The sequence below is a fragment of the Benincasa hispida genome, chromosome 12 (genome assembly GCF_009727055.1).
Source record: "Benincasa hispida cultivar B227 chromosome 12, ASM972705v1, whole genome shotgun sequence".
Lineage (NCBI taxonomy): Eukaryota > Viridiplantae > Streptophyta > Magnoliopsida > Cucurbitales > Cucurbitaceae > Benincasa > Benincasa hispida.
In genome coordinates this window covers 75,440,252-75,463,004 of record NC_052360.1, presented here as the reverse complement: position 1 = coordinate 75,463,004, position 22,753 = coordinate 75,440,252, and positions in this window count along the sequence as shown.

Here is a 22,753-nt window from a genome sequence, read left to right as displayed (position 1 = left end):
TATTAGAGAAGTGTAATGGAGAGAATTGTGGTCATTAGTGGAGGGGTTAGTAAGAAGTCGCATTCTATGAGTGATATTGTGGGGACCGTTGGAAGATGCTATAGACTAAGTATATGGGGCTGCATTTCAAATCCTTTACCTTCTTCTATTATATACTCTATTGTTATTTTTATTATTAATCTTTTAACCTATCTTTAATTCTCTACCCTCTACCTTTCTTCCCTCATTTTTTTATTTCTCTTATATACAATGTTTGCAATTTTTAAAGGAAATTTCGCGAAAGGTTTAAAAGGATAATTTGCAATTTTAGGTTAAATTTTTTGTTAGTCTCATGTATTTGAGGTTCTTTTCTCATTTTGTTTGTTCAAAATGTTTTAATTTAGTCAGTTATATTTTGACCATTTTTCAATGACAGTCTTTAATATTAGCGGATGTTGAAATTAACGGATGATAAACTTACCTGGCATAATATTTTATTAATTTGGAAACAATTTAGAGGGGGAATGATTAGTTCACCTAATAGAGAAAATTTTAAAACTTTTGCCAATTTCTTAAAAGATTGTTGGGGAAATTATCTTTATTAGCCTTTGGACGGGATCTAATTCTTCTCCTAAATATTTGTTTAATAGCTTTAAAGCCTCATTTGATTGATTTCCTTTTTAGTTTTCTAATTGTGAAATTTGTCTATTTTTTTTCTCAATTTTTAATTATTATTTTCATATTGGTAAAAGACGCATTTAAATTTTTAGTTAAATTCTAATAATAAAGTTTTCAAATTTCGACTTGGTTTTTGAAAACAAGTAAAAAAATTATTTATTTTTTTCTCAATTTTTAATTATTATTTTTATATTTGTTAAAGAGACATTTGAATTTCTATTCAAATTCTAATAATAAAAATGAATTTTTAAAAAATTACTTCTTTTAGTTTTCAAATTTTGACTTGGTTTTTGAAAACAAGTAAAAAATTATCTATTTTTTTCTCAATTTTTAATTATTATTTTTATATTTGTTAAAGAGACATTTGAATTTCTAGTCAAATTCTAATAACAAAAACGAGTTTTTAAAAAATAAGTTCTTTTAATTTTCAAATTTTGACTTGATTTTTGAAAACAAGTAAAAGTGAATAACAAAATATGAAACCATATGGGTAAAAGCATTGTTTATAAACTTAACTTTTAAAAATAAAAATAAAAAATCAAATGGTTATCAAACGCAATCTAATAAAAAAAAACATTACAACTTCCAACACTAACACTGATAACTAAAAGAAAAACCGAAAAAAACTCAAAAGTATATTTAGCAATCAACTTGAATATAATTCAACTCGTTTAAGCGTATATATATATATATACTATTAGATTTACCATATTTCAAAGATTGAACGTGGTTTGATCCTAACACACAATTGTTAAATTTAAAAATTATAATTAAAAAACCCATAATTTATATTTAGCTTTTTTTTTTTTTTTTTTTTTTTGAAACCACTACTCAATTGATATCTTTGTTCAATATATTTTTAAATGTTTTTGGATCTTTCAAGTAATATTTTTGGATACTCAAATCTTCATAAATAACTATTTTGATTTTCCTCATTAATGGTTTTGTAGTATTTCATAGAAATCTTTTACCATTTATTTCTTTTTTTTTTCTTAATAATCAATTAATTTCTACATTGAATACCAAATCCGATATATATGGCATGAAAGATAAATCCATATAAATAATGGCATATAAAATTTGTTTGAAATAAAAAGTTCAGTGGCATAAAAGAAAAAGAATTTCCTTTTAGAGGCTAAAACAAAATATTAATTAATACAAGAATCAAATCGAAATACAAAAGAAAAATAAAAAAAGATGTGATTTTAGGACATGAAGTGGGAGCCACAAACATCTATTTGGATATAGTGGAATAATATTGTTGTAATTATAACATTGATTACTAGCGGCAATTAATGTGTTAGTGATGTCTCCCATTCGCAAAGGGATTTTGGGACAAACTTTAGCCCTAAAATCTTATAATGTATAAAAAGCCCCAATTTTAGAGCTATACTGGCTTATTTGTGTTTAGGAAATTGATTTGTTTTTCTCATGCGACTTTTTTCTTTTTTTTAAAAAAAAAAAGTTAAAATATAAATTTAACATACTTAAATATTGTAGTGTTCATGTGAAGGAGAGATCAAAAGCACATTTTTAAATAAGGTAATCACTATTCATTGCCTTATTCATCAATTTATATATCTTTAAAATGGCAAATTATTATTATTTTTTTGTTTTGGTTAAGAATAAGACAATATATTATGTATCTCCAAAATAATATGATATTGCTTATTTTGAGTCTAAATTTTTATAATTTATACTTAGGCTATATTAAAAATATTTTAAAACTATAATTATCTTCATTTTAATATTTAAGATTGTCTTTACATCTAATGATGCAAAATTATATTTACATTTTTTTAATCTTTTTTTAATAAATAAAATCAAGTAATCAACTCGAGTAGAGTTCTATTAATCAATAAGATTATATACTTTGATGAGATTCGACAAATTTTTATTTAGATGGTGTATTTTAAAGAGTGAAGTAATTTATTATATAAATCACTACAACCCTACTTACTTTCTTTTGTCAATGAAATGTAAAGGAGATACTCAAAATCTAACCCCACTTCTTTTGCCCCCATATTGACATCCTCTCTTCCAAATTCTAAGATTCAAATGTGCATAATGATATGATGCACTTGTTCCTAAACTATTTCCTTTCTAAAAAGATGTAGCATATTAACGTCAGAGCAATTCTTAGGTGCATCTCATTTTTATTGATGTGTTTATTTTATTTTTATAGAAAACTTACATTTAAGGTTCAATTGGGTCTTAGATTTCTATAAATAAGAAACTATAACATCCTGTCAGTACAAAACCACATACAAATCACAAGGGAAAAAGGTGACGAGAGAGAGAGAAAATTATAAAAGAAATCATTTTGTACCATGGTATTTTACAGCATTTTGGAGATTGATTTCTAGTCCAATCGAGATGAACTTTTGAAGTGTGTTCTTTGACACTAGATATAATCGAAACAAAGTATAAAGTTCTGAGGTATTTTTTTTTTTATAATTTTTGTCTTGATTCCTTTTTTAGTTCAACTACATGTAAAATTGGGAAATTCGAACCACAAACCACTTAAGTTAAAAGGGAATATGTATACATGTCTTTCCAAATGTAGAATAAAATTTCTACTGTCGATATTTTCATCAATATTTCCACATTTCATGGGTTGGATATCAACATGAGGGGTGAATTGATATTTTAATTATATTGTAGAAAGATCCACAAAACATAAAAAATAAATAATAAAATTTATTTAAATACCATATAAATAATAGATATATTAACTTGTTTAAAAATTCTAAAAAATGTATTTATTAATTTAAATTTATTTTTTAATTTTTATAATTTTTTAGAAACATCCATCTACGTTGATTCTGTGATATTCAAGAAAATAGCGATAAAAGCTCAAATGAGCTTAACTTAATCTATTTTTGAGGTCGGATATTTGAAAACTTTGGACGTTAAATTTTCTTTTTCTTTCCTTTTTTAACTTTCAAATTTTAGATACTGAAAAATAAAATTATTATAAAAAAAATCTATTTTCTTTGAACAGATAATCTAAAAATACAGAATGAACTGATTTCAGACGGGGCTAGTTATTAATTAATTAAGAGTAAAATGTCTATATCAATTCTTTAAGGACAAAATGAAATAGCTTGAAATTTTTTTAAAAAAATCTCTCTCCAATCATATACCAAGATGAACCTAAAATTTATTTTCCTTTACTTAAATTTTTCTTAGACGACACTCCACTTAAAAATTAGAGGGGCATTCCACGTCAAAGAGTTAATATTAGTGTAATTGTTCAAATATAAAGGAAAAATATGGGGTAAATTAATTCAAACCAAATTCAAATTTGGAAAAGAAATATAGGTTAATAAATAATTGATTAAAAACATGAATAAAATTTTGGTTGCGATACCATTTTAGTTTCTTTTGTTTGCTCGTGTTCAATTTTAGTCTTTATATTCTTAAAAAAAATAATAAATAAATAAAAAATAGTCCCTACTCTACTTGTTTATTGTTGATTTTTCCAATTTTTTTTGTTATTTGGTGACATTTTCACTATGAGTTTTTAAAACCATATTCATATATTATATTTTATTCAATGAAATTTATTTTTATTATTATTTAACTAATTTTGATAAAAATTAAATTTAATAGACTAAATTTAATATTTTTTAGAACATACAAGGACTACAATATAAAATTGAATAAACCCTCAAAATATAGGTAACGAAATAGTATTTTAACTTAAACCTTTTATCATGAGTAAAATGTTTGATAGTATTGAGTGAATGGTTTTTATTATTAGAATCTAACATTAAAAAATGCAAGGGTAAGGATTTAAAATTTTTATATAATAAAAGAAATTACTCTTTTTCTCTTTAAAACTAGAAGAGATATTACATATAGATATACCTTAAGTAATTGACATATTAATTATTAAGTGATTTTTTTAGTATTTATTAATGTCAAAATTCAGATAGAGAAAACGCATAGACCTTCACGTGACACCAAATAGTGAATGCTAACCCTACGATGCTTAAGTGGGAAAGAACATGGTCTGCAAAAGAGAAAACATGTACACCCATGTGATGCTTTTCACACACACTACGATGCTTAAGTAGGAAAGTAAAAGAATGTGGAAATTGGAAGTTTGAAAATAGAATTCAAATTATCTCATATGGAGCTATGATGATGTATTTATAGAAGTGATTGACCTAGATTGTTTCCATAGAGTTTTAGAATCACTTTAGGATAATCTTACAATCTACAGACTCAAGCGGTGTATCCTATTTCACGTGTGGCTAGGATTAGCCTCGACGAGTATCTTCTCCTAGGCACATTTTAGTCCTAAAGTGATGCTTTGTACCGAGGCTTGTGTGAGACAATGTTCCATTGGCTATTTCACTAGGCTTAACCTCAGCCTTAGCCAAAGCCCAACACATTTATTTGGTATGTGACACAAACTAACCCTCCCTTGGGTCAAGGGTACTATCTTTGGCTCGACATTGTCATTTTCTCAATGTTGTTGCTTCTGTCTTTATTTTATGTCAGTTATATCCTTTGGTTCAAAATCATTCATGATGGTATTATTAAGAAAAAAAAAGGATTTGAACCACATATCTTTAGATATCTAACACATAAGATATGGCAGTTAAGTTATACTCGATTAAGATTTTAAATTGAAGTGTTGATGAAGGAATATATCCTTAGCTTTGTTTTCATCTCTCCCTTTTTCAAGTCCTTACCAACTCTAATTTTAAAGTTGACTAAGTTTTAGCTTTTTAATTTCTGATTTTATGAGTGATGGTTGAAGAGTTCAAATCCTATGGAATACAAAAGGAAAAGGAAAAGGAAAAGGGAAAACTATAGGCATAAGATACTTGAAATTACAAGGTCATTGTTGACGTGTTCTGGTTGTATATAGAATAAACAACAATTTGGATCTAAATTTTGGGTTAAAGGATTTTTCCCTAAGGTTTCGTTTACTTCTTTAATGCTTATTTATTTATTTATTTATTTTTAGATAGGTTTCTCTCATGTTTATTAGTTAAAAAAATACTCCACATTTGAATAAAATTAAATGCAAGTTTAACTTTTTAGGATTTTTTTTTTTTTTTTTTTTAAAAGTTTGGTATCTATTTAGTTCTTAAACCTTTAAATGTGTATTTAATTTTCAGGCGTTCAAAAATATATAATAGATTTCTAAATTTTAAATTTGTGTCTAATAAATCCCTAAACTATAAATTTTGTGTCGAATAGGCTATTGAGCTTTTAATTTCCAATTTAATAGCTCTCTCATTTATCTATTTTTTTTAGAAGATTAATTGATGATGGATCTAGTAGATATAAACTTAAATTTTATGTTTACTAGATAAGTGAATTTAAAGAAGATATCGAACGAGTCAAATATATATTAGATATAAAATTAAATGTTTAGATTCGTTTGATGACCATTTGATTTTTTTAGTTTTTAATTTTTGAAAACTAAACCTAAAAACATCTATTCTAAACTTTTAAATTTTTTGTTTTGTTGTATACTTTCTATCAACTTGTTGTGAACCAAACCAAATTTTAAAATTAAAAAATATATAATTTTTAAAAAGGGGCTAAAAACAGACAATTAAACTAAAATCTATTTTACACTTTTTATAGTTTAGAGAATTATTTGAAATAAAATTCAAATTTTAGAGAACGGTTAGATACTTTAAAATTTTAAGAATCTCATTCCTAAAAAATTTAGAGACTAAAAACATGGTTGAAATTCAGGCTATGGTAGTCGGTAGCGAGATTGAGGATTCATTATCTTATCAGAGACTAGAAACCGTAAACGGTAACGTAGGAACAATTAACACATCTGAGAACATTGGCCTAGTTATTTGTGTTGTCTCCCTGGAGCTTATTTCCAATATCTCATTCCAACCTCTGACTCTTTTTATTTTGAATAATATTAAAAATAAAGACACGTGTACTTTTTCTTAAGTGAAATAAAAAAAAAATAGTTTCTATAATTATATATATATATTTAATCTTTAGTTATCTTAAACATGGTCTATCAAACAAAATTTTACATAAACAGAGTACTTCTATTATAATAATAATAATAAAAAAAAAAAACCTTGAATTGTCATTTGTTTCAATAATATTTTTATTTTTTAAAAAAATTAAAATATTATTTAGAACCTTTCATAGATGTTAAAAAACTATTTGTAGAGTAGAAATTTTTTAGAGTGTCAAACATGATAATCTTAAACTTTGGTCGGTGTTGTAATGATCTAAAATTGTGTGATGGTCTAAATTTTTTTTTCAAAATAGTTATCATATCATTCATGTATTAATATCCAAGTACCGGTGGATTTAGTATAAGCTCAGGAGGGGCTTGAGCCCCTCTCGATTTTATGCTCTTTATTTATTTATGTATGTATATATAACTAACATAATACTAATACTAGTACCTAGCCTACTAGTAAATATGGCTTCTATTCTTATGCAGACCTAGGTTCAAAGCTCCATTCCTTACATTTATTTTTTTTATATTATCCTTTATTAACAGCCCTTCGATTATAAAGTCTCGTCAACAAAATTCTTGGATCCACCACAACCCAAGTTGATATTACAAAACTAAGTATAGTTTTATAATTTTAATTAATTAGTTTGAGTTGGTAAAACAAAATAACTAGTTTCTATTATTATTTAAAACTATGATATTATATTAGCTCTCTCCGTTCTTCCAATTTAAAAGTTTAAAAATTGTCATTAAAGAAAAGCTTTTGCATTATTTCCTCTATCTTTCTATATATACTTTTACAAAAATGGAAAAGGATATTCATTGCAATCTCAAACTAGTATTATATCAATTCAAATTCTAAATAACTTTGACGTATAATGCAATTTAGAACTTATGTTAGTAATTTAAAACTATTTTCACTTAGTTCTATTTAAAATTAGCTCAAAATCACTTAAATAAATTTACTTTGGAAAAATTTTCTTAAAGTAGTAAGAAAAATTATATGTTGATTTTTTTAAATAAGTAAAGAAAAATAGAGATAGGTGAGGAGATGGAAAGTTGATCAAATTTAACTAAAACTTACACTATTTATTTTATTCTGACATGTTTTTCTAATTTACATTAAACTTTGTATTTAAAGAATTGTACTTGTAAAAATTAATACATTAGCGATTTAAAAATGAAATTTTAATAAAATATCTAAATTGATTTAGATGAAAAAGAAGTTTGGATTGATACAATAATTAGTCAATTAAGTGATCAATACAACATATGTCTAGGGATATAAATGGTTTTTGTTATTATTATTATTATTATTTCTTTTTAAAAAATCTGGATTCTAACACATCATTAAACTTGAATAACATAATGATGACGGCCAAAATTTGTATGTAACGTAACCCGGATGTCTCTAAGTTATTTTAAATACAATTTTAAATATACATTCTTAGTTATGTGTAATTAGTTATATATATTTATTTAAATTTCTAGCATTTGTTTTCTAGACGGTTTTTGGGTTGTCTCAGAATATGTCTACATGAGAATTGTCTCAAAAATTATTTTTCAAGATGTTAATTCTACGTAATATTTTTTTTCCTTATTTAAATTATTTTGTAGATTATTTTGTTTGGGTTGTTTTCTTTTTCTTTTTCTTTTCTTTTCTTTTCTTTCTTTCTTTCTTTCTTTTTTTTTTTTTTTTTTTTTTTTGGTGATTTGCTGATATTGTGTGAGGATATTTTTTATTTTTTCGTTGTGCTATTTAAGCCCAAGATGGATCATTGCTAGGGTTGTTGTATGTATCAATGAGTAAGACCGTTCATTAAGTCTTGACGGACTAATTTATGTACGGTGTGTATGTTGGGGTTGATCCCTTAATCTCGTGGGTACAATAGTTTGTAATTATTAAGCTTCGCCAAAAGCAAACAAGACGAGGTTATTTTCTGTAGCTTAAACATGTATGTAGAGACATACAGGTGGATCATGTTTAAGTGATAGCCTAAATGGTGTATAGTAGATGGATAAGGTTGAGTATCTTATCCCGGTGACACTACGAATATGGTCTGCTTTGTAAATGTTATACTTGTTGTAAAGTGCTACAAATGATCTCATTCTGATCATTCATGTAGAGACATGTGAATAGAGGTGTTCTATACAAAGGAGTTTGTGTAAGACCGGACCATGAAATGACTAGTCTCATTATATAGCATCGTTCGTAATAGAGACTTATATTTCACTAGAATGATCATAAGTGACATGACCTGAATTCTGAGTGAGTTGTGAACTCCTGCCTATGAAGGCGGTCATTGGATTTGTATGATCGAGAGTGGCCAAATCACTGACTCAATAAGCCTACCATTTTGGAATTCGTCTGATTGGGGAGTTGGGAACACAGCTACGCAAGACGAAATTCACTCCTTCCCTAATGTCGAGGTAAGTAGATAAATTGCTCCCTTAAAGGTTGATTCCAGGGTTTGAACAATGTGGCGTCACACTCTTTCTTGGCCCAAGAGGGGTATGGTCATAATTGGTATGGTCATAGTTGGTATGGTCATAGTTGGACTATGACTTATTATTCATTAAAGAGATCAGTGGTACTTAAGGAGTTAGATGTAATTATAGGGGCAAAATGGTAATTTTAACCCAGTTGTACTTACGAGCAACTTATGAAGAATCATCGCACTATTGACTAGTTATATCCAATGGACACAGAAATATATATGTAGTGCGAAGAGTGCAGCTGTCGGCTTTTAATTGAGTGACCGGCAATTAATGGATGTTGAATAATTTAATTAAACGAGTTTAATTAATTATTCAAGTACCATTAGAGCTTTAATCTACAGGTTCATAAGGTCTCCTCTATAGCTCAATAAAATTATTAAGAATCAATTTTGGATTAAGTTGAATTATTCAAATTAATTGAGGGAATTAATTATATGTGATATAATTAATATAATGTATTTGATACATTATAATATAAAGTTTATTGAGAGGAAATAAATATTTGAATATAATTCAAATATTAATTATATGAATGAGATTCATACAATTAAATTTAGTATAAATGTGATTTATATTAAATACTACAAATGATTGAGAGAGTTAAAACTATAGGTTATATTGTATTTGATACAATATAAAAACTATAAGTTATGTGTTATATTTGATATAACATATATATATATTGTTATTTATTAAATTGTTTTGTTATATTATTATATTAATTTTTTGAAACTAATATACAACTCTCTCCCTCTCTTTTCTTTGTCAATATACGTGGATTGTGTGGGTGATTTTTTTTCCAATAGACCTATCATCTTCTTCACACACACACACACACATATAAAGTAATTGATCTTTCTGCATTAACCAACATTCACACAGAAGAAAATTTCCCCTCCCTAAATCTTTCTTCCCTCTCTAAAACTCAGAGCCCACACAACTTTTGAGAATTTTCTTCTCCTACAGAGAATACAAAGGAAATTCTTGTGGTGATGTCCTCATCGGTGATGCTGGATTCATGATTGATCGTGAAGAGGTTTTGGCTTCAAGGGTAAGTCTTTCTTAAAACCCTAATTTGTTTATTCTATAAAACATTAAAAACTGGGTCGGTCCCCGCTTCTGTAATGGAACTTCACCGTTCCTTCTGTGTATTCGAATAAGAAAGAATTAAGCATAGCTTGTGACGGTGTATTTTTCATGTTGTTCTTATAATGGATGGTTCAATCTTGTAAAGTGTTATTTGGTCTTAGGGGGAGTCCAAGGTAAAGTTGATCAATATGAGATTCTCAACCTTAGGATGATCCTAAGGTATCATTCATCAAGAAGAAGTTCTCATGACTTAGGAGAAGCCTAAGTTCCTAAGAAGTACAGACACAGATACGGATACATGATACGGATACGTTGAAGATGCGTTATATATATATAACTGCTATAATACTTATTTTAAGTTAGATTAAAGTAGATCCAAGAAGAAAGTGAAAACTTGAAAAAAAAATCCAGTAACGTCGAGTGATTGTTGAGCGACTAGAGTAGACGGTAGGAAAGAAGTAGAAGATGAAGATTGAAGAATGAAGTCGAGGATGAAGGGGGTGTGAATCATGATTTGAATAGTGAGAGAAAAGTGAAGAATGAAGATTTAATTACATTTTAGGTTTTTTTCAATTTTTATCATTTTTAATTTATTTTGTCTTAGATTGCTCAATTTAAGTGGACCTTTATGTTTGGAAGTGATTTTAAAATGGTTGAAATCACTTTTGTTAGTTTTTAAATCATGGTGAAACATGTTTAATCCTTCAAAACTAATTTTGACGATATGAAAATTACATTTAAAAGTGTAAAATTAAAAACTAAATTAATTTTGAGTAATTAAAAGTGTGTTTTTGAATGATTTTAAAAATGGAAAAAGTTATTTTTGATGATTTTAAAATCACTCCTAAACATGCACTAAAATAAAATGGGTTGTGGGTTGGGCTTAAATTTGAAAAAAAAAAATTGACTCGCGTATCCCCTTCACATATCTGGAAGCAGATACACGTCTGAAAAATAAAAATAAAAATAAAAAAATTAGATACTTCAAATCACGTATCAGATACGTATCTACCACGTATCTGGATGTATCCATATTTGATACCGATTCTCTACCCAATTAGAAATATTTGTGCTTCCTAGGTAAGTTCTCACGTAAAGGGAGTTCACGAGAAAGAGGAAAGATATCTTCATAGTGAGAGATAGTTTCACACACTTAGGGAGAGCCTGAGTGTTGTATCACTAGTATTCACATACTTAGGTGAGCCTAAGTTCAAATGAGAAAGAGTCTCACATCTAGAGAGAGCCTAGGTAATCAAACCAGTTAGGATCTACATCTGTCGTTGTAATTGTTGTTATTTATAGATAAGTACAACGTTGTAAACGTTTGACTTTTGAATATTAGTGAATTATCTTTCCTAAGTACATTGCTCTCAGACGTAAGTGGTATATCACCGAATTGGGGGACCAATCTATGTGTGTTATTTCTTGATTTACTGTTTGTTACTGTGTTCTTGTCTCTAGAATTGCTAGGACTTCTTGTGTGACATCTGTGACTCGTGTGATGAACTTTTTCCAAATTTCCATAAATAAATCTATTAGTTTGACTCAACTTTCTTTAAGAGATCAAAGCTCTCTCCTTTTTAATAACATCATAATAAATTTGTGGAAAAGAGAATTTAAAAACTACGACTATAAAAAATGTACATATATATTTGATTAGTTATTTAAATAAACAATTAACATTTTATTAATACAACAATGGTAGGATTGAAAGATTAACAATAATCGATGTCATCATCCACTAAGTTATGCTCGATTTTTTTAAGACAAGCAAACAATGCAACAAAGAAATACCCAACTATTCTCTAACATCATCAACATGATTGAATGGGAGAATATATCTGGAAAAAAAAATTTCTAGATCAAATAACAACTTTGAGAGGAGATCAAAACTTTTTTAGCATGGGCAACTTTGTTCTTTTTTCTAGGGAGAATATGACAAAATTAGCAGTTTGGAATATAAAACAAGTAGTTGATAATCTTCTTTACACTCAAAACACATTGAACAATGTTTGTGGAATGAATATAATACCAACATTTAAAAATAAAGAAAGATAAATAGATGATAAAGAGAAGAGGAAGAAAGAAGATGACATATGGGATTATAGTGGTTTGGTCTTAATTGACCTACTTCCACTTTTGAAAAGCAGTTTAAAGACTTTATTTCTTGGAGAAGAAGAAGAATTACAAGTTGAGTGTTGCGTTGAAAATAGGTCTTGATTTTGGTCTACACTAAGGTGTATTTTCGTTATTGATGTTCCGCGTCTAAGTGTAGTGAGTATGCGTCGATAACAAGTTTTCTGGTTCTCAAGCCAAGTGTAACCTGATTACGAGTTTCTCAAGGTGTTCTAAGGTCGAACACAGGGATTTGTACCAATCGAGATAGATAAGTATGAGTATGTGGTAGAGTTACAAATTTATAAGAATGAGGTTGAAAACATGTGATTAACTCAGTTCTAAACTAGCAGAAAGATGCTCGTGAGAGATAACGTAGAGAGATTTTAGAAAACAACAGCTTTAACGTGAAGGTAAAATGTATAAAGAGGTCAGGGTCTGGGAGAAGATTAATATCGAATCACCGAGCATTATCGCAGGAACTTATTCTGGCTCACAACTTCCAATTATCGCACACCTTTTAGTGGTCAGCCATATTTATTATATCTCTATGACACGTGAATGAAGTTGTTATGAGCGCAAGGTTGTTTCTATATCTAGAAATACTTCTTGCTTTGCTTAATAAGGTCCACAACTACTTTCCTTCTCATGAGGCTAGTTATAGCTACTTGTCTCTATGAGTGTTCATAGGCCAGCATTTAAGTGACTATACATTAAAAAAAACAGGACAACTTCCTCAGACTCTACTTAGTTCATGATATTAACCTTCCCCCTACCCCATTGAGATTAGTGACTCAGGCAAAGTTTAAAATGAAAGTAAAGATAGAGGAAATGATGAATGAAGACATGATGATATTAAGATAGAGATATAGTTGTTGAATACAAGTGAATAAATTCTTAAACTATAGTGCAGTACAACAACAAAATGATAAGAGAATAAGGTGAAGAGGTAGTCGGTAGCAATTTCTTGCCCTCAACAGGTGAATGTCTAGGTTGCTGGTGTTGATATGGTTGAGCAGGATGGAGAAGGCCCTCTCAGAATCTTGCTCCGATGAGGATCCGATGATGAATCAGGGTGAAAAAAATGGAGTTGGATTTCTCTCTCGTAAATCATAGCATCTCTGGATCGTAAATTTTTTAATGATCTGATGATGATCCTTCTTATTGGCGTCAAAACTATATTTATAGAGCCACGTGCTATTCCTTGTTGGGATTTCTGCTCTAATTAGTCATCATCGTCTGCGCGGTAGGTACGAATGTCAGCACTGCAATCATGATCAACGTTTTGAAAGCTTGAAAGAAGATCCGCTAGTACAGTTTTAAAGATCCCGAGGCATGTGATTGTCTGTTTGTTCTTTGGAAGATCAATGCATGCGACGTTGCGGTTATCTGCAAAATTAATACTTTTGGCGCAATATTTCATGATATGTGATCAACAGGTGCTTTTGAGATACTTTAGCGCAAATTTGATATTTAGCATGAATTCTAAGCATGATTGATGCATAATCTTCTTTCCTTCCTTCATTATTCTAAGAAAAAGGCTACAATAACTTGCATTTCTATAAGTTATCACACCCCCAAATTTAGAATAATGTTTGTCCTCAAGCATATATTATGCTAAGGAAATTCACGCTTACTGATAGCTTGTAGAAATACAAGCTATTGTAGTATTTTATTTAGAATTATAAGGGTTGATGAGCAGAACATGCGTTAATATTGCTAAGAATTCATGTGGAATAATGAACTTGCGTTGATCAGCATTAAAAATCCCCACTAACCCTATATCATGTGTTATCTTGCGTCAAAATGTTTATTTTGTAGTTGTCGTAAGAGTCGAGCGCATGCATTGATCCCAAATCATCGCAGAGTTGATTGCATGAATTGATATTAATAAAGACAAGTTGGTCGCATGAAATGTCGCAACTACAGAGTGATAGCCATGATAGAAGGTATGATCACAAAGAGTAGGTGAGATGTGTTGATCTTGCAGAAGAAGTAAGTATGAACACATACCTTGGGAGTACCAAAGGGATAAGATCATGATGGCATTTTCATCTTGGTAGTGATTTAGAGCGAGATTATCAAAGCTATCGAAATTTGAGCTCTATAAATAAAGTCTCAAAGCCTAAATTCAAGCATCTGAGGTTTCTGCCTTGGGCAGATTCCTATGATCACAGACGAGAGCATGAGCAAGAAATTCTTTGAGAGTTCTTCACTTCCACAACTTCCTCTGATTGATGATCGGAGCTTCGCTAGAGATAGAGCTCGAGAGAGACTACTCCACCGCCCATCCATTGCACCATTGGTAGCCTCGACACACATCTGATGGAAGCAAGAGATTGCCTACATCTAGCTGCCCATTTCTCTTTAATTCCTTCAACACCATTTTCATCATCTTCTTCTACTTTATCATTTCTTTCTTTCAACACAATGAGTTACGTGCAGATTGTAAGAGTTATTGCATACTCAATCATGCGGCATAGAGATATGACACATGTAGCAAATCATCAAGTAGTGTGTGTTGCACGAGTATAGTGAATCAATCATGTTTGCTTAGTGCGAGGCTATCACAATGCTTGTTTATGAGTGGAGTAGCTATAACCAACTGCCCGAGAGGGTAAGTAATGAAACTCACTAAACAAAGTAAGAAGTGTTCCTAGAGATAGAAATAACCTTATGCTCAACGCAACCATGCGTTATAGAGATATAAACCATGTGGCTGACCACCGAGAGCTGTGTGATGCGTTAGTGTGGCGAGCTGAGATTACCCTTGCGACCAAACCTAAGGACTTAGTGATATCTCCTCCACAACTCTATTTTTGTATGCATCTCATTATGCATTAACAGTTGTCGCATATCTACCGATTCTCATAGTCAAACTTCAACTATTCATTCTATTTAGCTAGGTGTAGGAGTAGCGTATAGTAATCAGCTCCTTTCTTTTTATTTTTATTCTCTGCCTCAAGTAATTATCTTTAGTTTTAAGTCCCGATCTCAGATCATCCCCAGAAACTTGTGATCTAATTATACTTTGCGAGAGAGAAAGAAAACTTGTGACAGGAACGCATGGTCATCGCATACATGATTAACGCATAATGTATATTCTTCATATTAACGCATGATCAGTGCATGGCCATCAACGCATATCCATTAATGAAAACAAATTAAATTTTCCTCGCAACACTTACCCTACATCTTACACTCACAAGCTCCTAAGAGTGCATTTAACTAACTGCAATCCTTTTTCAAGTCACCTATTTCTTTCGAATCTGGTCACTTCTCTAAGGAAATCTTTTCTTATTCTTGAATCCGACAAACTTTTGCTCAAAAATATTTTCCTCATTTCAAATACTTTCATATCCCTTTTTCGTTCTGAAATGTGTTTGTTTGCAACTACGAATATTTTACGTCTTACTTATTCAAATTGTAGGCAATGCACTGGACTTGGTTAGACCCTTTATTTTGGCTTGCCCCCATAGGTGTCATGCGAGCATCCAACTACGGTTGTTTCCCAATTTCAACTTAACTATTATCTTGACTCAATTTTAACCCCTACCAGATAGTGGAGTTGTCTTTATTTGATGATATTTAAATTTCATTGATCTTGGTGACCTACTTTCATTTTGGCTTATCTACATGGGTGTCATACGAAGTATCCAACTATGGGTAAGTATCTTTCTCAACTTAACTTTATCAAGTTGGGCTTTTCCCTTGCGCTGATAGTGGAGTTTATTACTAAAACTTTCTTCTTTTGCTTCTTCTTCATCTTCTTCTTTTTTTATGAAATAGTTTATGAATACGGAAAGAAAAAGTTGAACGCATCTGTTCAGACCACTCCCACCCCCAAAGCTTTGAGAGTGGCAAGATTCTCATTGCACTTTAAGAAAAAAAAATGAAAACAAAGTATTCAAAAATTTTGAAAAAAATGGTTGGGCAGAGGCTTGTGCGCATAAAAGGTAAGACTGTTAATCAGTGAAAAAGTTACTAGGATAGAAAGGAGCATGCGATTCGTTGGGGATGAGTTAAGGAAATGTATAAGGGTTATCACAGTTGCTAATCTGATAACGCAAAAGAAGATAGAACATTAAAATGAATTTCAAATGATAAGTTATAAAAGACATAAGGCAAATATAAGTAAAGACAGAAGAATGAACACAAAGCATGCAAATTCATTAAATATTAATATGGCACAATGTACATCAAAGAAGAAGATACATGAAAAATGGATGGTCACAAACAAAATGGAGAGAAAGGAACCATTCCAAAACAACACCCCCGAATTTTGTAGCTGTGGTGGAGGATTATCGTGTTACGAATTCAGAGGTGCAGCGCCTTGCGAATCAAGAAATCGTAAGGGTTGATAAAGATGAAGAGGGACAATCGGGCCATGCAGGTAAGCTGTTAAGAAATTGAAGTACTCGTGGTTTCTCTTAGCTTGCAGGTGTTGGTTTTGGCGGAGGGTGAAAAAGGTTGCACTGCACTTTAACAAGTTTGGCACAAGGTGGTAATGTCATGGTGCAGTTCGAAAAGGGATTTTCGGAGGGATGTAAGTTCGTGGGAGATGAAAGCTTTAAGTTCATCAAGGATAGAAGATGATGGTGGTTGAGGTTGCAATGATACGCCCAAATTCTCACCATCTTCAGGTTGGGGCTGGCAATAGGGACCAACACCCAAACCGTTTTGGTCATGAAATTCAGGTGGAGATGAGGTGATCTTTCGAAGATGGATGGGGAATGAGGCTTAGGCGTCGATTGGTGTGGCGAGGCATGGGGCGATTGAAGTGGGGATTGATGAACATGCTCAGTGAGAAGGAGAGGGTTGGTCAAATTTCCAGGCAAAGAAGAAAAAGGCTCAATGCGACTTGGAGGGATGATTACCCATGGTGATGTGTTGGGTATATGCTCATTAGGATCATAGCACTTGGGGCTCTCATGGACAACTTCTTTGCCCTTGGTGGATGTTCGCTGGCATTTGACTCTTGGTGGTTGAAGGAAATTTAGGTTGATGATTGGGCGCTTACGGGCCTCAAGGCAATGTTGTGAATCCCTGAGAAGAATGCTCAAAATCTTATTGTTGATTAGCCTGTGTACTTTGGCCACAGGCTATTCTTTAATACCTATACCTATAGATACGTAAAGTTTGATGACAGTACGTGGGAAGAAGAGTTGACCGCGAGGCTTGCCAATGGTCCCCCGTATTTGCTTTGCGATCAAATGTCCGATGTCAGGGATCCTAGTTATGGAACATACAAGCATGCAACGAAAGCAATAAGAATCAATAAGCACTATAATTACACTTAATTTGAGTTCAAAAAGCAAGCAAAAAGGGTTTCAGAACTTATACCTTTGATGAACCCTCCAAATCCAATCTGCTCTCCACGAATTTGACCTTCAAATCAGTAGTAGACCAATAAAAGTGTCTTCTATACTATTCTCGGCCTTGGATTTGAGTGGTAGAACTTAGTATTGAAGGGAATTGACTATGAGATTGAGAGGTTTGAGAGAGAAAAAGATTTTATGCAGAATTTCATCAAATTCCAACATTACCCCCGTTCCTCTCTGAAATTTTTGAGCTTTTATGTATCATATAAATGCAAGCTTTGAATTTCAACCACTTTGACACTTCAAAGAGCACTCATAAAGTGGGAGAGGTGTTAATTTTAGATCAATCTACCAAAACACTCAAATTTTGTGGATCTTTCCACTAAATCAAATTAACTTCCAATTTTCATTGATTTAATTCAAGATTAATCAATTCCTAAATTCAATTTCTAGAATCGAATTTAAAATTGATAAATTACTTTGACTTTAATTAATTAAATAAATAATAATTTAATATTCAATATCAATCAAACACCTAATTTTAAACATGAATTCTATTCATGTAATCAATATTTAAATATTTTAAAATCTCCAATTTCTTTTAATTTTAGTAAACTTAAACGTTAATTATATCAAATATAATTATCAAAACCTTAATTTGAATTTGAACATTTCAAATTTAAACCCTAATTGGAAATTTGAACACTTCAAATTCTAATCCTTAAATTCAATTTGTACATTTCAAATTGAATTTTATTTTTTATTTGAATATTTCAAAATTACTCAATTCACTAATCCAAGGTGTTAATGTTTTACGAGATAGTAAAGGGATCTTATGGACCTACGGATCATAAGCTCCAATGATTTGAGATTAATTGACTAAACTCTTTAGACCAGATTAATCAATATTCGTTAACTACTGAGGCACACTACTATAGCTCGATAGTTGCAATCTCCTCATTGTAGATATATTTCTGTCCACTTGATTTAACCTTAATTACTAAGTCAACCCTTCATAGGTTATTTGTAATAACAACTGGGTCAAATGTTGTTTTAACCCCGAAATTACATCTTGCTCCTTAAGTTCCACTGATCCTCTAATAAACAATTGGTTTGTGATCCAATCACTAAACCTAATCCCTATCGAGCCAATGAGAAGGTAGGGCCCCTTGGTCAAGACCTGGATTCAGTACTTAAAAGAACAACCTCTCTTTTATCCTTAAATTTGGTAGGTGTGAATTTTTTCTTGCATCCTATGTCCCCAGTTATCTACCCGGTCTTACCCCTGAAATGGGAGGCTTATTTGAGCCAACCCTCGCATATGAAAATCTAAGGATAATTCCGAATAAACAGGAGTTTATAGTTAGCTCAGGATTAGGGTCGAGTTACCTAGGTCATCTATTCGAAACAGTCAGTTCTAAAGAGTAAACAACGTTATAAAGTAAGATTGATTTATTTCTTGGTCTGATCTTATGCGTACTCATTGTATAGGTCGCCCCCACTTCTAATGTCTCCATATGAACGATTCAGGATCACATCGTTTGTACTATCTACAAAGTGAGCCGCATCCGATAGTGTTACCAGAATAAGGTAACAATCCTTATTCAGATACTACAGACTATTTTGGCTATTTACTCGAACTTGATCTATCTTTATGTCATAGCCATGGATCTTAGTTTATTGGATTTAATCTCTACAAGTACAATTTATATAATCAACAACAGTTTTATTGAATAAATGTCAATAACGTCTTTATTGATAATAAAAAATGTTTAACATTACAAACTGCGAGTTTTAGGACATACAACCCAATACCTAGGGCAAAACAGTAAGCGACCATTACATGGTCTCTCGAAATAGTTATGTTGTGTGTCGTAGGAATGATCCGCTTCTTGACCAAGTATACCCATATGCGTGCATCTAACAAGTGACGGTTTGAAGCTAATGTGTGAATGCTTATAAGCGACACTGTCCATTAAGAGTCAGGTTGTGCCAAAACCCTTAAAGAATCTTCCAAATGCTCATTACCAGGCCTTTCAATCAACTGATTAACTAGTGCATCAGGAATGTCCTTTAGTTGGAATAACTTAATGATATTACGGGCACTGAATGACACTATTCTGTCATTGATGCACACATCTTCTATCTCGTGTAGGCGTCCATGATAGAATGCGTGCACTATACTCGGGATGACAATGGAAGGACATTGATAGAATACCTCTTATCCAAGCTCAACAATGATGCTTGTTATGAAGTTTGGCAGTGGGGTTGGCGTAGGAAAGAAACCCATCTCCATTAGCAAATCATCATTCTCCCTTCTTTCGTATTTCAAAGAACCTTTTGCTGGGGATGACTTGAGTTCTCCCTGATTTTCCTTGCCTTTATCTTGAGTCGTGGAAAATCGAGCTCTTTGCCTCGTTATGCGCTCTTTTTCCTTCTTCTTCTCCTTATTTTCTTTCTCCTATTCTTTATTTTCTTATTTTTTGATCTCTTTATTGCACTTGACCTTCGCTTGTTTCGTGCTTCCTTTTCTTCTTTGTGTCTCTTTTATTCCTCGTCATCCTCTCGCATTTCTCTTTGAAACTGCTTTGAGTCGGCCACAATGCATTTTTCGTCTTCAATCTTCTTTCTTGCTTTTTTTTTCAGCCAATGCATTAAACCGATGAACCTTTTCATCGTGCAGCTTCCTCGCCAGATCATTAGATGCAATGATCAGGTGAGCTCATTCTTTCCTTTCCTTCTTTTGCTTTTGTGCTCTCTCTCTTTCTTCTTTTTCCTTCTCTATGCGCTCAATCAACTGCACAGTTGTTGGGTTCGAAAAGACCTAATTCCAGTGACTTTAGGCCTAGTCACTTGGGTTGTGTCCACAATATCGACAACCTCTTTTTTTTGCTACTTTTCCTTTTTATCGACAGATGAGCGGTGTCGTGGTTTTCTTCTTTGTCTTGATGTTCTGGAGGTTGGGCCTCTGATGTGGCCAACCTTTTATGAGGGATTGTAGCAGTTCCTCGTTCACATGACTCAACATGCTTCATTGCCAAGGGTTTTGCCATGCTTGCAGTGGTTGACTCTCCCTTGATGTTCGGACTCTCAGTTCTTTGTCCACGTTCCTATTCACACTTCAAGCGCTTTTATTTTTTCTTGCGCTGTTTCTTTTCAACCTTCCTTCTCTCTTTCTTTTCCTTCCTTCTTTAAGACTTTTTTAGTTCTTCACGCTCTTTTCTTTTTCTTTATTAAACTTTTTCCTCTTTGCTCTCTTCTTTTCCTCGACCTCCTCCAGCACACCTCTAATGGTCTCTCATTGGAGTCTGCCTGTGCATCCTCCTTAGGATCCATTGTCACAAGGGCTTCCCTTTGCGACACCACCACTGCGATAGCCAAACTATATTCTTCTGACAGCGGCTGGTTTACTATTCCTACTTTTATTAATCCTCCGTCACATTCCATGTTGTTGAGAATGTTGCCAAAGACTTCCTTATCATTTTTTTCATTATAGTTCACTAGTAGTAAGAAGCTGGGATGCGGCCACCTCAAGGTTGGTGGCAGGGACGCTCTCCTTGTGCGGTCTCCCACGGCTGACAGACGACGAGGAGGCAACTGGGAAGGACAAAGGCTTTAAGGTGGTTTTGGGTTTAATTGGTAGTCAAAGAGGTTTAGGTTGAATAGATGCCCGTCGGCTCGCCGTCAAGATTGCGGCGTCTCTTGTTGATGAAGGGGCTCTGGCTGCTGAAGCAGATGAGAAAGAGAGGCCAAACTGGTTTTTGCTACTTCTGTGAGCGAACTTGGGAATTGAAAACTTCTGACCAGCCATAGATTCCAGCAGGGAAGGGAAGAAGAAGATGAGCTAAAGGTTGTTTTTGAAGATCAAAGCACCGAAGATTCAAAAGCTTGGAAAGGGTTCAAGCGTCTGGCTTCGATAAGAGTTGAAATGAGAGAATGAGAAGGTTGTATATAGGCTATAGGCTTGGGTGAATAGAAGCTCATTCATCGAGGAGAAATGATCAATGACAGGTTTGGGGAATTGCAAAAGCCTCCCTCTCATTAAATGTTGGTAAGATGAAAAGACGTTTCATCTAGCATCACCTCGAGAGTGTAACTACAACCCTCTTGCATTCATGCGTTAAGACTTGACGGGTCTGATTCTACTTAGATCCGAAGAATTAACGTAAAGATCAAGTAGTCACAACATTTCAACAATTAACGTATAGGTGTAATGACGTAATATCATCAAGAATTGAAGTTAAAACATTGTCAATGCAGAGGTCATGCAGCAGATTCAAAAAATAGTAATAAATGAAAAAAAAAACATTAAGTTAACTAGGAAACCATGTAAAGATAGGATAGATGTCCTTGAAAAGATTAGAACGAAATTACGCAGGGACGAATCTATGCGGGTGATTAGGCTTGCTCGACTAGGTCAATGGTCTCCTTGATTCGTTCTACCAAGCCTCCGTAGTAAGGTTTTATATGCTGACCATTGACCTTGAACACATTGCTCCCATCCTCACTTGATAATTCAGCGACACCATGGGGAAAAACTTCTTTCACAATGAAAGGCCCAGACCATCGTGACTTTAGTTTATCTGGAAAAAGACGAAGGCGAGTGTTAACCGACCAACAGGCAGATCCTTCTTACAGATTTTTTTATCATGTCATCTCTTCGTCTATTCCTTATAGAGCTTAGCATTTTCGTATGTGGTGGTCCGCCATTAAGCTAACTTGCTCAACTGAAGTTTTCTCACCTCTCCCGCACTTGCTAAGTCCAAATTTAGCTTTTTGAGGGCTCATTGCGCCTTATGTTCCAACTCTAACAGGAGGTGGCATGCCTTCTCATACACCAGCTCACATGAAAACATGCCTATGGGCGTCTTATAGGTAGTGCGGTAGGCCCAAAGAGCCTCATCGAGCCTTTATGCCCAGTCCTTCCTAGAGGTGTTGACCACCTTTTCCAAGATGGATTTGATTTCCTTATTAGACACTTTCGCCTAACCATTGAACTGTGAATGATAGGTAGTCACAACCCTGTGATTGACATCGAACTTGTTTAGCAGATTGGAAATGATGTGATTGATAAAGTGTGTACCCTCGTCCTTAATTAGCGCACAGG